This window comes from Eumetopias jubatus, unplaced genomic scaffold (assembly GCF_037043125.1).
Source record: "Eumetopias jubatus isolate StellerSeaLion01/CBP00866 unplaced genomic scaffold, mEumJub1_p1.0 scaffold_7, whole genome shotgun sequence".
NCBI lineage: Eukaryota > Metazoa > Chordata > Mammalia > Carnivora > Otariidae > Eumetopias > Eumetopias jubatus.
This window is the reverse complement of record NW_028274813.1, coordinates 117,049,434-117,062,406: the sequence shown is the minus strand read 5'-3', so window position 1 is coordinate 117,062,406 and position 12,973 is coordinate 117,049,434. Positions and strand designations below refer to the sequence as shown.

Sequence of the window (12,973 nt, the reverse complement as noted above, 5' to 3'; positions counted from 1 at the left end):
TCCTTGGTTCTAAGATTTACAAGTTTTCCATTTTTAATTCTAATAGTGTATTTATAGACTACTTTGGATTTTCTATGTACACCATCATATTATCTGTGAATAGTTACAATTATCTCCTCAATTGGTATTCTTTTTGTTTCTCTTGGCTTATAACACTTGGGAGATTCTCCAATGTAATGTTGACTAGAGTAGCATTATTTGAAGATTTTAATATACCTTTCTCAATATCTGATAGAAAAACAGACAAAACATTGGTGAGAAATGTGACCTAATTGACATATATGGAACATTACATAGTAAGTGCAGAATACATTATTTTCAAGTGGTCCTAGAATATTTACCCAAATAGACGATACGTTGGGCCATGAATGAAGTCTACACATTTTAAAAGCCTGAAATTAACTAGATTATATTCTTCGACCACAGGGGAATTGAGCCATAGTCATAATGAAAAGAAAACCAGGAAGTCCCTCAATGTTTAAAACTTAAATGTAACTTTGCTACATATCCTAAGGGTCAGAGAGGGACTCACAATGGAAATTCTCGATCTTTCCTACATCAGAGCTCACAGACAATGGCATTCTATCCATGAAGAGCACAAATAAGGTAGATGGGAGTTGAGGCCTAATTCCGAGTTCTGCCTGCCTCAGCCACACCTGGCAGCCTTGGTATGTGGTCGCCCCCGGCTGCCCTTTCTGGCGGCCCTGAGCTAAGGGGGACAACATGGCCATGTGGAAATGGGAAGTCCACACTCCTAGTGATGATGGTGTCTCCCACCCAAGCTGCCCTTTCTGGTGGCCCTGAGCTAAGGGGGACAACATGGCCATGTGGAAATGGGAAGCTCCACACTCCTAGTGACGATGGTGCTATTGTATTGTCCTCACCAGTCCAACAACATGATTTCTGAGTGAAAGATGACACAATAGCAGCTTCTTGACCTTCCTTAAGGTTTGAAAATCACCTTGTGAGTCATCTATTAGAAATATGGTTTCAACACGTGTTCTTTTTTCTGGAAAAGAAATAGATCCAAATAGTAATTATGGCTTCCTGAGCACCTGCCATTGAGCGCCATCACACTGGCTCTTTGTGGAATTCTTCCTCTTAAACTTCTAAACTATGAGGTAGGTATTATTAGTCACATTTTCTAGATGGTTAGACGGGCTCAGAAACGATACGAGTCACAGAGGATTTGAGTGTCAGAGACCTAAGTGGGATCTCCAAACTGAATCCAAATCCCTTGTTATTCCATACACGGTACTATTTCCCTCTTTTTTTTTTTTAAGATTTTATTTATTTATTTGAGACAGAGAGAGAGAATGAGAGAGCACGAGAGGGGGGAGGGTCAGAGGGAGAAACAGACTCCCCGCCGAGCAGGGAGCCTGATTTGGGACTCGATCCTGGGACTCTAGGATCATGACCTGAGCCGAGGGCAGTCGCTTAACCAACTGAGCCACCCAGGTGCCCTGCTATTTCCCTCTTATCTCTGGTCTTCTCTATCTGGAAACATATCAAGGATCAGGATTTTTTTGTTGTGTGGCCAACTGGAATGAATTCAGTTGGCCTTTTAACCTCTGCCCATCGTAATTGAAGGATCTTTGAGTGAGATACTCCAAGATCTCTAGGAATAGAGACATAATATTTTTCTAATATTACAGTTACTGAAAGAACTATCTTTTTTTAATTGGTTCAGGCTCTGGTATGATCAGAGTGTACCGTAAGACAGGTCTGAAATAGTATTTAAAAACACTCAGCTCAGCCTCTTCTACAAAGTGAGACCATGCTTATAAACACAGCTGAAATAGTCCCTTAGTTACGATTATTTCCTTCCCAACCATCGTAGTGTTTATATGGTATGACTAGGACTTACATAGTCAAAATCAGCAAGGAAAGAACTGAGACAGTGTATCCAAGCTTTAGGAGCACTTCATGTTTCCATTAGTGCTGTGAAAATGAGCTACTCTGTTTTATTCTGTAGTCTAAGGGAATGGTGCCAGACATCTCTAAGATGTCTAGTAGTTCTAAAATTCTGACTTTAAGTTATCTGTGTGCTTCAGAGATTTGGGCAGGAGAAGGGGAGGAGCCCAGCGTCTCTGAACCCCTCTGTTACCTGTGTGGACCATGGAACAGGTAAACTTCTGTAGGCATCATTTTGATTTCTTGGTACTATCGTTAAAGGTACTTTTGTCTCAAGTTCCTCCCTTGAGTAGTAATTCTAATGATAATGGAAATTTTTATCTTTTACCATCCATGGGCCCGGATCCTGGGCTCCCAGAGAAGCTACCCTTTAACATTTTACCAAGCTCCGAATGGGCAAAACCTCAGAGCGTGGGTCCTATTTCTGTCCCAAGCACATATTGTATCTGGTTTGAGAAGAAAAAGATAACCCAAAAATGCCATTGCAAACATAAAGATAAGAAAAACGAAAGAACCTCTCTGGCTCCCATAAGATTAAAGTCATACCGACTTGCACAAACGGAAAACATAGGAAGAAGTCTGTACATTTCTGGAACGTTCTCCCTCATGACGATGTGTAACTCTGTATGTAAAACAACACAGAACAAATATATAAACCTGCCCCAGATGTTCCTTCCCCGGAGCACTCCCTTCTTTCTGAAGATTGTGTCTCCCAGGCAGCTGTCCTGTGGTGGGTTTGAATAAAACTCTCTTCCTTTCTCTCTCAGCTGTTTAAAAGGGTTTGCTCATTTAGTGTTGACAATAACAATACGTTTTCTTTTTAAGTGAAAAATAAATGTTCCTGGTTCACAAGTGCAATAGCACAGAAGGGCGGCTGTTCTTCATCCTGGAACTTCCCTGCAGAACCAAGCATATGTATACATATTCCAGCATCAACGGGCTCATCCTACAAGGATGCTTTGAAGGTCCAAGAAGCACTCTCCACTCCATGGGTGAGACCAGAAAGCGAAGCTCTTCCCGCTTAGAGAATTACTTTTTGGGTTTAAAACTGCCTTGGAAATGCGTGAAACCATTGCATTTCCTAAAGCCCAAAGCCTCGGAAGATCCGAGTGTGGCTGACCTTGCGGGGGGCCAGGAAAATCTCTGCAGGCAGGGTCGGTGCAGGAAGGGAAGGGGCAGGGCTCTGGGGGTGGTCTGAAGCCAGAGGCAATTGCGGAATGGGCCGGGTGTGTGCCTGGGGCGGACCCTGCCCATAACCCCCGCCCATGCCTGCGCCACTAAGCCAGGTGCTGGCTTGAGGAGGGGCCTCCTGGACCACCTGCGGTCACGGGGAGCCGCAGGCCTGAGGGCGGGTTGGCCGGTAGAGGAAGGCGCGGCATCCAATGGGCTTGGGATACCTCCCTCCCCGACCAATCACCGCATGGGGGTAGAGCTACCTCTGCGGGAGGACCGGAGCTGCCTCGGAAAGCAGAGGTTGGCCCGCTCCCAGAGAGTTCACCCATGGCGTTCCCGGCTGGGTGAGAGCACGCTGTAGGCTGGGGAGGGGGCCCCAGGGGCAGGGTTAGGGTTAGGGTTAGGGTTAGGGTTAGGGTTAGGGTTAGGAGATGATGGCTCCTGATACTCCAGTAAAGATATATAAGACCTACTGGATATTCAGTTGAAGGGCATGTGACCTCCTGAAAGTTATGTGAGCTGAGAAAGTGTGACATTCAGTTAGAAAGTTAGTAGGAGAATAAAGCTCATTTGACAACCTGAAAACTCATAACACTCAGGAAGAAGCTTTGAGTTGTCCTGACACGCAGGCAGGCAAGGGACAACCTGTTGATGCTCAGATTGTCTGGTGGAGAACTTACACTCAGGGAGAGGAGGGAACACTGCCCTTCATTCAGGTGGAGGTGTGACCTCCTCACACTCCTACAGGAAGGTGAAACTTCTTCACATGCAGGTATGTGAGGTGAGCATTTGTCATCCTCCCGTTGGTGAGATGCCGTCTCCTGACAATCAGAAAAAATGAAACCTCAGGATATTCAGATGATTGTGGTGAGAATTCCTGACCCTCAGGTGTAGCAGACACATCTTCTTGCATGTAGGTCCCGGAGAGGAGACCTGGAGACACTAAGGTAGGAAACCCCAGACCCTGTGATACTCAGCAGTGAATAGAAAGGTGGGCTTTGTAGTCCTAAATTAGAGAAATCAAAGTGGCTCTTTGAAAAGTGTGCTGATAGTATGTACTTGGAAGAGGGAAAGACAATTGGCCCTACACAGGGTTAAGGATCGATTAATCTGGTGAGCCCGACACCCTGTGACCATTGACATGCTGCATCATCCTGACACAGAGGGACAGAAGTGCCCCTCAACCCATGATTTGGAACAGGAACTGTGGTTGCAGCTTGCATGAGGGGCAGACTCTGACACTGCACAAAACTGGATCCTCAGATGATACGGAATCTTCGAAGGGTAACTGGGAATGAAGATCCTGGACTTGAGACAGAGGGAGGGGGCTGCACATGAGCCCCCATCCCCCGAGGGGTACAGAGGAGCCTGTTCAGAAAACTGGGATCTTGTTTCAGCCTGAACCTGTTAAGATAAGGGCTCCTGCTGGGCCTGACTTTTGCGGGGGGAGGGCGGATGTAGCCATGCTGATTGGTCAGGAGGCCACAGAGCTTTGTGAGGTCACTGGGCTTCCAGGCCAGGCTGGGGCAGGAGTATGATAAATATGCTGACAACTGCCATTCTGCTGGCCTTGGCAGTGTCTGTGGTTGCCAAAGATAACGCCACCTGTGAGTAAGTGTGAGGGACACCTTCGGGGGATGGAAAGAATGTCTTCTGAATAGTAAACCCCACCCAGACTCTCTCTGTCCAGGGCTAGGAAGGAGGCCAAGCTTGGGCCTTAGTAGTGCCCTGGGTCTCACGGGTGTGACCCACATCCCCAACTCAGACCATCCTTGCTCCCAGCTTCATCAGCTGAGAGACCCCAGGGCTGATCCCTGCGCTCCTATGCCTCCCGTAGCACAGACGCTGGGGTCCTTCCCTCACCTAGAGACTGACCTCACTGCCTCTTGCACATCAAGTCCCAATTTTTAGAAACCTCTTTCTTCCCACAGATACTGAGGTGCCCCACCTGTGGCTGACCCCAAAGACCCCAGGGTATTGTCATGGCATTCTTCTAGGGTCACAACTCCACCTTAGACTCTGACAGCCCCCAAGGTATCCCCAAACTCTTGTGGCCTCTCCCCAGTTCCCAAAACTTCCACCCCTGGACGCCCGCTGCTCCCCACACCTGGCATCACTGGACCTGCCTTGGCTACTCTCCCTCCTCCTGCCACCATCCAACCCCACACTGCAGCTGCCCCAAGACCCCTGTGGCTGTTCTCTGAGTCTCCCGCCCAGAATTGGCTCTAAAGACCTCAAGCCATTCCACCTCTCTCTCTCCACCTCTAGCCTCCCCCTCTGCCTCAGGATCTCCCATATTTCTAGGGCCCTTATCATCGGTCCTGCTTCCTATGGCACCTTCTTTCCTCGCCTTCGGGCTACACCCGGAGACCCCAGAACTCATACTCCTCAAAACCAGTTCCGAAGCCTGCAGCTTCCGGCTTCCCTACCGCCCTGACAGCGCCTCTCCTCAGCAGCTCCCCCTCGGACCCTCCACACTCCCGCTTGCCACACTTTGCCCAGCCCTCTAGCCCTGATTCCCCCATCGTGCAGGTGCAAGGACAGGCTGTGCCTCTTCTTGGTTTGAACTGTGCCCCTGGTCTATCCCCAGTGCCCCCTGTGGGTTACGGTTCAGGCAGAACCCACCGGGAACTGGCCGTATCGTTGGAGGGCAGGATGCAACAATCGGGGCCTGGCCCTGGATGGTCAGCCTCCAGGTATTCATGTCCCATAATAACCGACGGTACCATGCGTGCGGAGGCACCTTGCTGAACTCCCATTGGCTGCTTACTGATGCCCACTGCTTCCTCTCCAAAAAGTACGTGTGGGAGCACGTGGAGGGAGGTCTTCAGAAAGGCTCTTCCCAGAAAGGGACATTCTCCAGGGCTCTCCTTGCGCAGTCTCCCCGGGGCTCTGGGCCTTGTGGCAACCAGAACGTGAGTGGGTGGGCCCAGGCCATTGCTGAGGGAGGGCTCTGAGGATCATGGTCACCAGAGGTTTCTCTTGAGGCCGTCCTTTCTGAGGATGACCTGGCTTGCCTCTGTGCCCACAGAAAAGTATGACTGGAGACTGATTTTTGGAGCAAGGGAAATTATGTTTGGGAACGATAAGCCAGGGAAGCCGCCTCAACAGGAGAGATATGTCGAGAAAATCATCATTCATGAGAAATACATCCCAGTTTAGAGCACCATGATCTCGCTCTCATGAAGATCACCCCTCCCGTTCCCTATGGGCAATTCATCGGAACGGGCTGCCTGCCCCAATTTAGGGCGGGCCCACCTGGAATTCCCCAGGCCTGCTGGGTGGTTGGCTGGGGATTCTTGAAAGAGAAAGGTGAATATGGGAGGGGCTCTCACAGGGGTAGGGACACGGCAGGTCATTTCCTCAGTGGTCTCTGCAGTGCAGGGGCCATATGCGGTGCCTAGTGGTGATGTCCACCAGAATGCGGGACACTGTCCCCTTTTAGAGCGGGAGAAACTGGCAGCTGAGTCGAGTCCCCTGTCCACAACCTCACCACTGATGGCTCGTGTGGTCGCCGGCTGGAAGGGTGCATGCAGGCCCAGGAGAACCTGGGCATTTTTCGAATGGGGTATGGGCTGTGGCTCTATCTGGGGCCTGGAACCCTAGTTGCTACCTTCTGGAAATGGGGGATTGTTCCCTGAAACGGCACTTGGAGAAGAGCTCGAGATGGGGTTTTGTGGTTGCGGGCCAACTCCTCTCCTCTCTGGACATCCGTTTCCCCATCTGTGAGTGGAAGGGCCATGTCACGTGGTCTCTGAGCTCTGAGACCCCAGAGCCCAGTCCTCTAGACCTCAGTGAACCTCTGCTCCCCACCTATGAAGTGGTCACAATGCGAGAATCCACCCTCCCCATCTGAGTGACTTCGTTTTCTCTGGAGAGAGGGGACGGGGTCCTTGGCAGGCCAGCAGTGGGCAGCAAGGGTTTGACGAGTAGGTTAGGCCTTTCAGCTTTGCACAGGTGACCATATGGACTTTGTACCCAGTCACATTGGGGATGAGAAGAGAGACTGAAAGCTCTTCTGTCCCTTGATAATGGAAAACTGAGGGCTCCTAATTCAAGGCACTTCCGTCATTTGGCGTTCCAAACTCAGGCTTTTCTGGTGACAAAACACTGGTAGTATCAATATGCTTCCTGTAACTCTTCTTCCCTCTCTCAAGTCTGCACCCTTCTCTGATTGGGTTGCTTCTCGTCCCAGGCACCCCTGTTTTCACTGGCCTCTGCTGGCCCTTCCCTCCCTGACCTGGGGTATCCACTTCTGTCTGGCTATTGATGTCCATAGCTCTGCTGAGGCCTCTAGAGCATTCTTCTTGTCCCACCCCCGGCCTACCCTGCTCTGCCCACCCACCCAAACATGTGTGCAGTGTCCCATGGTTCTCGGAGTCCCTGGGGGGGGCTGATCTCGGGGTTCCCATCTACACTCCCACCCCTACCACCACCTTTGCTGTCCTATCTCTCAAAAGGATTATAGGCTCCCAGCTACACCCTGGACATCACACAAGGCCTCTTTTGTTCTAGAATCCTCCTCAACTTAGTGGGATTTCTACCATCTTCTGGTGAATCCATCCCCCACTGGTAAGGCCAAGTCTTAAAGAAATCCCCAGCCTCCAAATTTCTGTGACATTCCTGCAGACCTTCCTTTTTCTACCTCCTCCTTGAGCCCATATGCTTGTGGGGTAATCCTCCTTTTCCACTGAATTTCAGGTTCTTGTGGACTTTTTAGCATTTAAAGCCAAGGTGTTGGGATTGAGAAAACCCTGTTCTCTTCCAGGTCATCTGGCTCTTCCATAGATCTAAAAGGTCACCATAAGCGACCAGGCCTGTTGTGGTGGTCATTTCCATGTCACCCCTGCCTTGGGGACAGTGCAAGTACAAAACTAACCCTGCTTGGGTGGTATGCAAAGTTGACCTGAAGGGCCTGGAGATGCAGTCCAAGCCACACAAACACACAGTCTGAACGCTGTGTGCCTAGCTCCATCCACTTTGCTCCACTTGGTTCTGTCTTCCCACTTGGCCTCCACTGCCATGTTCCAAGTGTGATCCGCCACCTCTCCACCCGGATGCGGGCGATTTCAGACCCACCCACCAGGCTGTGGCTGGGCTGTGGGTGCGGCCGTGGTGGGGGGAGGCCACTTGATGAAGAGGGGATAGCTGCCCCTATAGCCAGGTGTGAGGTTGGCTGATGGAATCATCACCTGGGCTGGGCCTTTCTTAACCCAAAGGTCATGATGGAGCCTCTGGGGCTGTACAGGATGTTCTGACCTGCCTTCCGGTTATTCCAACCACCCATGCCCCTGACAGATCTGTGTGTGTGGAGGCCATCCTGCAGCTCCTCCTTCTCTGTAACTTCAAAACGGATGGGAGGCATGCGGGGAGGGACTCATCTGCCCAGCTCCAGCAGATCCTGTCCAGAACTGAGCTGAGGGGTTTAACGGGGGATAAAAAGCAATGACGGTGACTTAGAGCCGTACTGTGGGGAAATGAAATGTGTGTCCTGGATTTGAGTGTAGAGAGGAAAACCTTGGTCCGAATGCAAGCCACACCGCATCCCTACTAGGATGTCTGGGCAAGTGGTGCTCCAAGCTCTTGATTGGAGGCAAGGTGAGTCACAGCGCTTAACACAGGGGGTCACTGTGGGGTGTAAATGAGGTGACACATCCTGGCTGTAGCTGTGAATAATCATCTGGCATCAACACACATTCCTGCAGCCACATCTGCTCATCCTCCATGCACTGCCCCTCCTCTTCACCTGCATATGCGTCCACCACCCCACATCCTTCACATGTGTCTGAGGAGAGGCCAGGGGCATTGTCCTTCATGGATTTTAGGTTGAAGTAGAGCATTTCAGGATGATGGGGTTTCTGTGGAGGGAGGGGGCAGGGCTTTCCCAAAACATGTCTTCTGTGATCGCTGACCACCGAGCCGCCTGGCTGTAGCCTACAGGATCGCACCTACACTGCAGGAGGCCCGTGTGAACCTCATCGACCTCGACTTATGTAACTCCAGCCAGTGGTACAATGGGTGTATTCATTCAACCAATGTGTGTGCAGGGTACCCTGAAGGCAAGATCGACACCTGCCAGGTAACTTCCCTTCGGGCGCCCCTTTCCCTGTCAACACCTCTTTTGTGAATCCCTGAACTCCACTCCCTCCAGGGCCCTGCTTCAGTGACCCTTTCCCTGGTCCCATCCCGTAGCAGTGAGGATGGGAGGTGACACCTGTGGCCCCAACAAAGAACCAGTCACCACACAGAGCTTTATCCCACCGTGACACAGAGATCATACCACCCGAACACCACCCTGGAAGAGAAGGCTTACCTCTCCTCACCAGAATACAAAACCTTCCAATCCACTTGTACACACATGCCCATGCATGCATAAAGCCTCATATGTGGACACATGGGTCGCTGATCTTCCCTCCTCACTGCAAGGAGACCTGTGACAATCCATCCCCTTCTCACATCCACCTGAAGCTGTTGATACCAACTCAAAGTTTACCACCACCACTTGTGTTCATGGCAGCAAGAAGCCATGGGACTGAAGAAACTGTCCTTCCAGAGCCTATGGCCCTTCTGGGCAGGGGAAAAGTGGCTCAGAGAGTGCCTTCTGTGTCCTTCTGGGCAGGGGGACAGCGGCGGGCCTCTCATGTGCAGAGACAACGTGTCAAACACCTATGTGGTCGTGGGAGTCAAAAGCTGGGGGGTAGGCTGTGCCCGAGCTAAGCGCCCTGGAGTCTACACGGCCACCTGGCCCTACCTGAACTGGATTGCTTCCAAGATCGGTTCTAATGCCTTGCACATGGCTCAACTGCCCACCCCTCCCCATCCGACTTCTCAAGCAATCCCGGCTAGACAACCCTCTGCCCGCCCTTCTGCTCGCCCTCCTTGGTACTTCCAATGCCCTCCTCGACCTCCTCCCAGCCCCCCTGCATCTCGACCTCGACCTCAACCCCAACCCCCGGCCCCAACCCCACCCCCACCCCCACCTGCTCCCCCACCTTTCACTAAAGCTCCCCAAGTACTTTCTTTTGCCAAGCGACTACAGCAACTTACAGAGATCTTGAAGGGGAAGACCTTTTCTAATGCAAAGGGGTATTATGAAATGGAGACCACAGATCTCCCAGAACTGACCACCGCCTCCTGATCTGACCTCACTTCCAACAGACCCAGTGAGCCCTTTACTCCCAAGAAAACAAAGATGAAATAAATAAATATAAATATAAATATAAATATAAATATAAATATAAATATAAAATATATTTATATATATCTATGAAGAGATGCTTTCTGGACTTCTTCCTACCTGCCCTCCCCGACTCAATCCAAACCCTCCCCCAGCAAATCTGTCCTCCCTCTGTCACCCTCCAACAAGGTGGAATTGCTCGTATGTCAGTGGCTATTGTGGTTTCCTAAATCTTGATTTTTGAAGTTGGAACAAGGTGATCTGGGGTGACAGGCTAGGTATGGTCTGGATCTCACACTCAGAGTCTCTGCTTATTAAATCAGTGCAGGTGGGCCCTGGAGCACTTCTGTGAGGTGAGCTGACTCAGAAGGAGGGGTGTGGGTCTGAGTCCATTGGAGAATGACCCCAGTCTGAAGTTTTGTAGCGTGGCCATCTGATGCTCAGTCCACATGGCCAACCCCAGGCAGGAGTCTGCCCTCAACCAGAATTGCTTATGTCCATCTGTGAATTCCTGAGAATGAGATCTCAATGGCCTCAGGTCAACTGCCCACTCTGGTCAGGGCCAAGATCAAGCCTAAATGCTGGATTAGCCACTTGAGGATTAAAGATGGCAGGCTCCAGAAAGAAACCCCCGGGCTCCTGGCTGGGCAGTTGCTGCAACAAGCAACAGTCTCATACCTGTTCACCTGTTCACTGTGTGCACATGTTTCAAGTGCAAGATGGTCCTATGTTCTGGTTGCAAAGACAGATGGCATAGGGTACAGGAGCATGAGGGAGGAACTTTGGGTGAGGAAGACCAAGGACCCTGTCTTTTCCTGCTGGGGTTGCAACAGGGACTGATGAAGCAGGCATGAGTATTTTCAGGATTTGTCAGTCTGTCTGGGTTCAAACACACCCCCTGCTTTACCCCTCATCAGCTATGTGGCCTTGGGAATATGGCCAGAGGGTTGTGTGACAATGAAATTAGGACAGATGTGAAGCTTTCAGAGCAGAGCGTGACACGCCATACATGCTTATAGATGTGGGCTCTAGAGCCAGCTGGTGATGCGATGCTGGGTAACCTTATACTTATGCAGGGGCACTCGGGTGTATATCGTCTGTGCCCTTATGAGCCCAGAATGCCTACGCTACCTAAGAGGACATGCAAATTGATCTGGGTGGCCCATGGCTCTGTGGTGTATTAACATTTGATAAAATAAAAGAACCAAATTTTATCTGCCTTCACTGAGAGCCAACATTACTAAGATTAGAGTTGGCATGTCCATGATTCCTTTCGTGGGCTTTGGTCTGTCTCTTCTAAAGTCAGTTTCTTAATGTCCCTACTGGGTATATAAGCTTTGTGCCCTGGTGTCAGACACCAGGTACCCTCTAAACACTGAACAAAACTCAATGTCAGTCACAGAGTGAGACAAACCCGAAGCCATAGGCCACATGGCCCAAAGAGCAGAAAGAGCCATGGCAGCAACTCAGGACATGCCCTCACCCTTCCTGGGCAGTCCTGAACCCTGAGCTTACAGGTGGGAATGCTGTGGCAAGATGTGTTCAGGCTAGGGAGTAGGGGTGGGTGCGGAGGATTTGGGACAAATTTGGAGGAGCTATAGTACCAGTGGTTTCTTTCCACTTACAGATCAATCCCTCCTCCTTAGAGCTTCCCAGGATCCAGAACGGATTCTCCTGGCACTCTCTCCTTTCACATGCTCAAATCCTTGTCCTTAGCTTTTCCCTTCTCTCCTCATTGGGCCTGTCATCTGTCGCTGACACTTGGGTCTCCTTCCTGGGGAGACAGGGCTTATGCTCAGGGAGCGCTGATGGGAGGCCATGGATTGGGTAGAGCCTGCAGAATCCAATTGATGGTTTCTTGTGTATCTTCCGAAACTTTCCATGCCCACGAATAGATTTACGTATAACACCCTTCTTATTCACTGTTCATAGTACTCTGACTTCCTGTTTCATTTAGCAAATTAGAGTTATTTTCGTATTAGCACACAGGGACTCACCTTCTCACAATTACGTTGTATGGTGGGGTACTTACGAAATATAGTGCCACATTTCCTTCCTGGGAGGGGTTATCTAGCCCCCTGCTTTAGCTTTCCCTCAATGTACTCATTTCCCCACATATAAGCCAATACTGGTTTATATCAAATTCACTGATTTTTGCAAAACTAATAGATGTTCTAATTTTCTTTTTTTTTTTTAAATTATGAATGAAGTTGTTGACAAGTTAAGTGAGTCTCTGATCTGCCTTCATATCCCTGTGGATACTCTAACCCTAAAAAGGCTTACAGGTCCCAGAGCAGATACTGCTGCACACAGAGACAAGAAGAACAGGGGAAAACTGGACAGGCTGTACAATGAGCCAGCAGCAAGGGGCATCTAGGCAACTGAAGGATATGCTCACTGTTTCTCTGTGGGATGGTTTAGGCAAATGATAAGTATTTTTCTAAAAAGCAGAATTCATAATGACTTTTATTGCTAGGAACCATAACAAGATGATTTGACGGTGGCTAAACCCGTGCATGTGGTAAAAGCCTGACTCCTGAGCATTCGGGAATAAGAGACCTAAGATGTGTGTAGGCAGAAGTACTAATTGCGAATTTGATCCATACGAGAAATCTTTTTTTAAGATTTATTTATTTATTTATTTGAGAGAGAGAGATAGCATGAGAGAGCATGAGCAGAGAGAAGACGCAGAGGCAGAGGGAGAAGCAG

General features: G+C 49.9%; 1 pseudogene; it reads left to right on the top strand.

The window, feature by feature from the left end:
* The first annotated feature begins 4,621 nt into the window (after positions 1–4,621).
* Positions 4,622–10,225, top strand: LOC148163979 (acrosin-like; annotated as a pseudogene).
* The last annotated feature ends 2,748 nt before the right edge of the window (positions 10,226–12,973 follow it).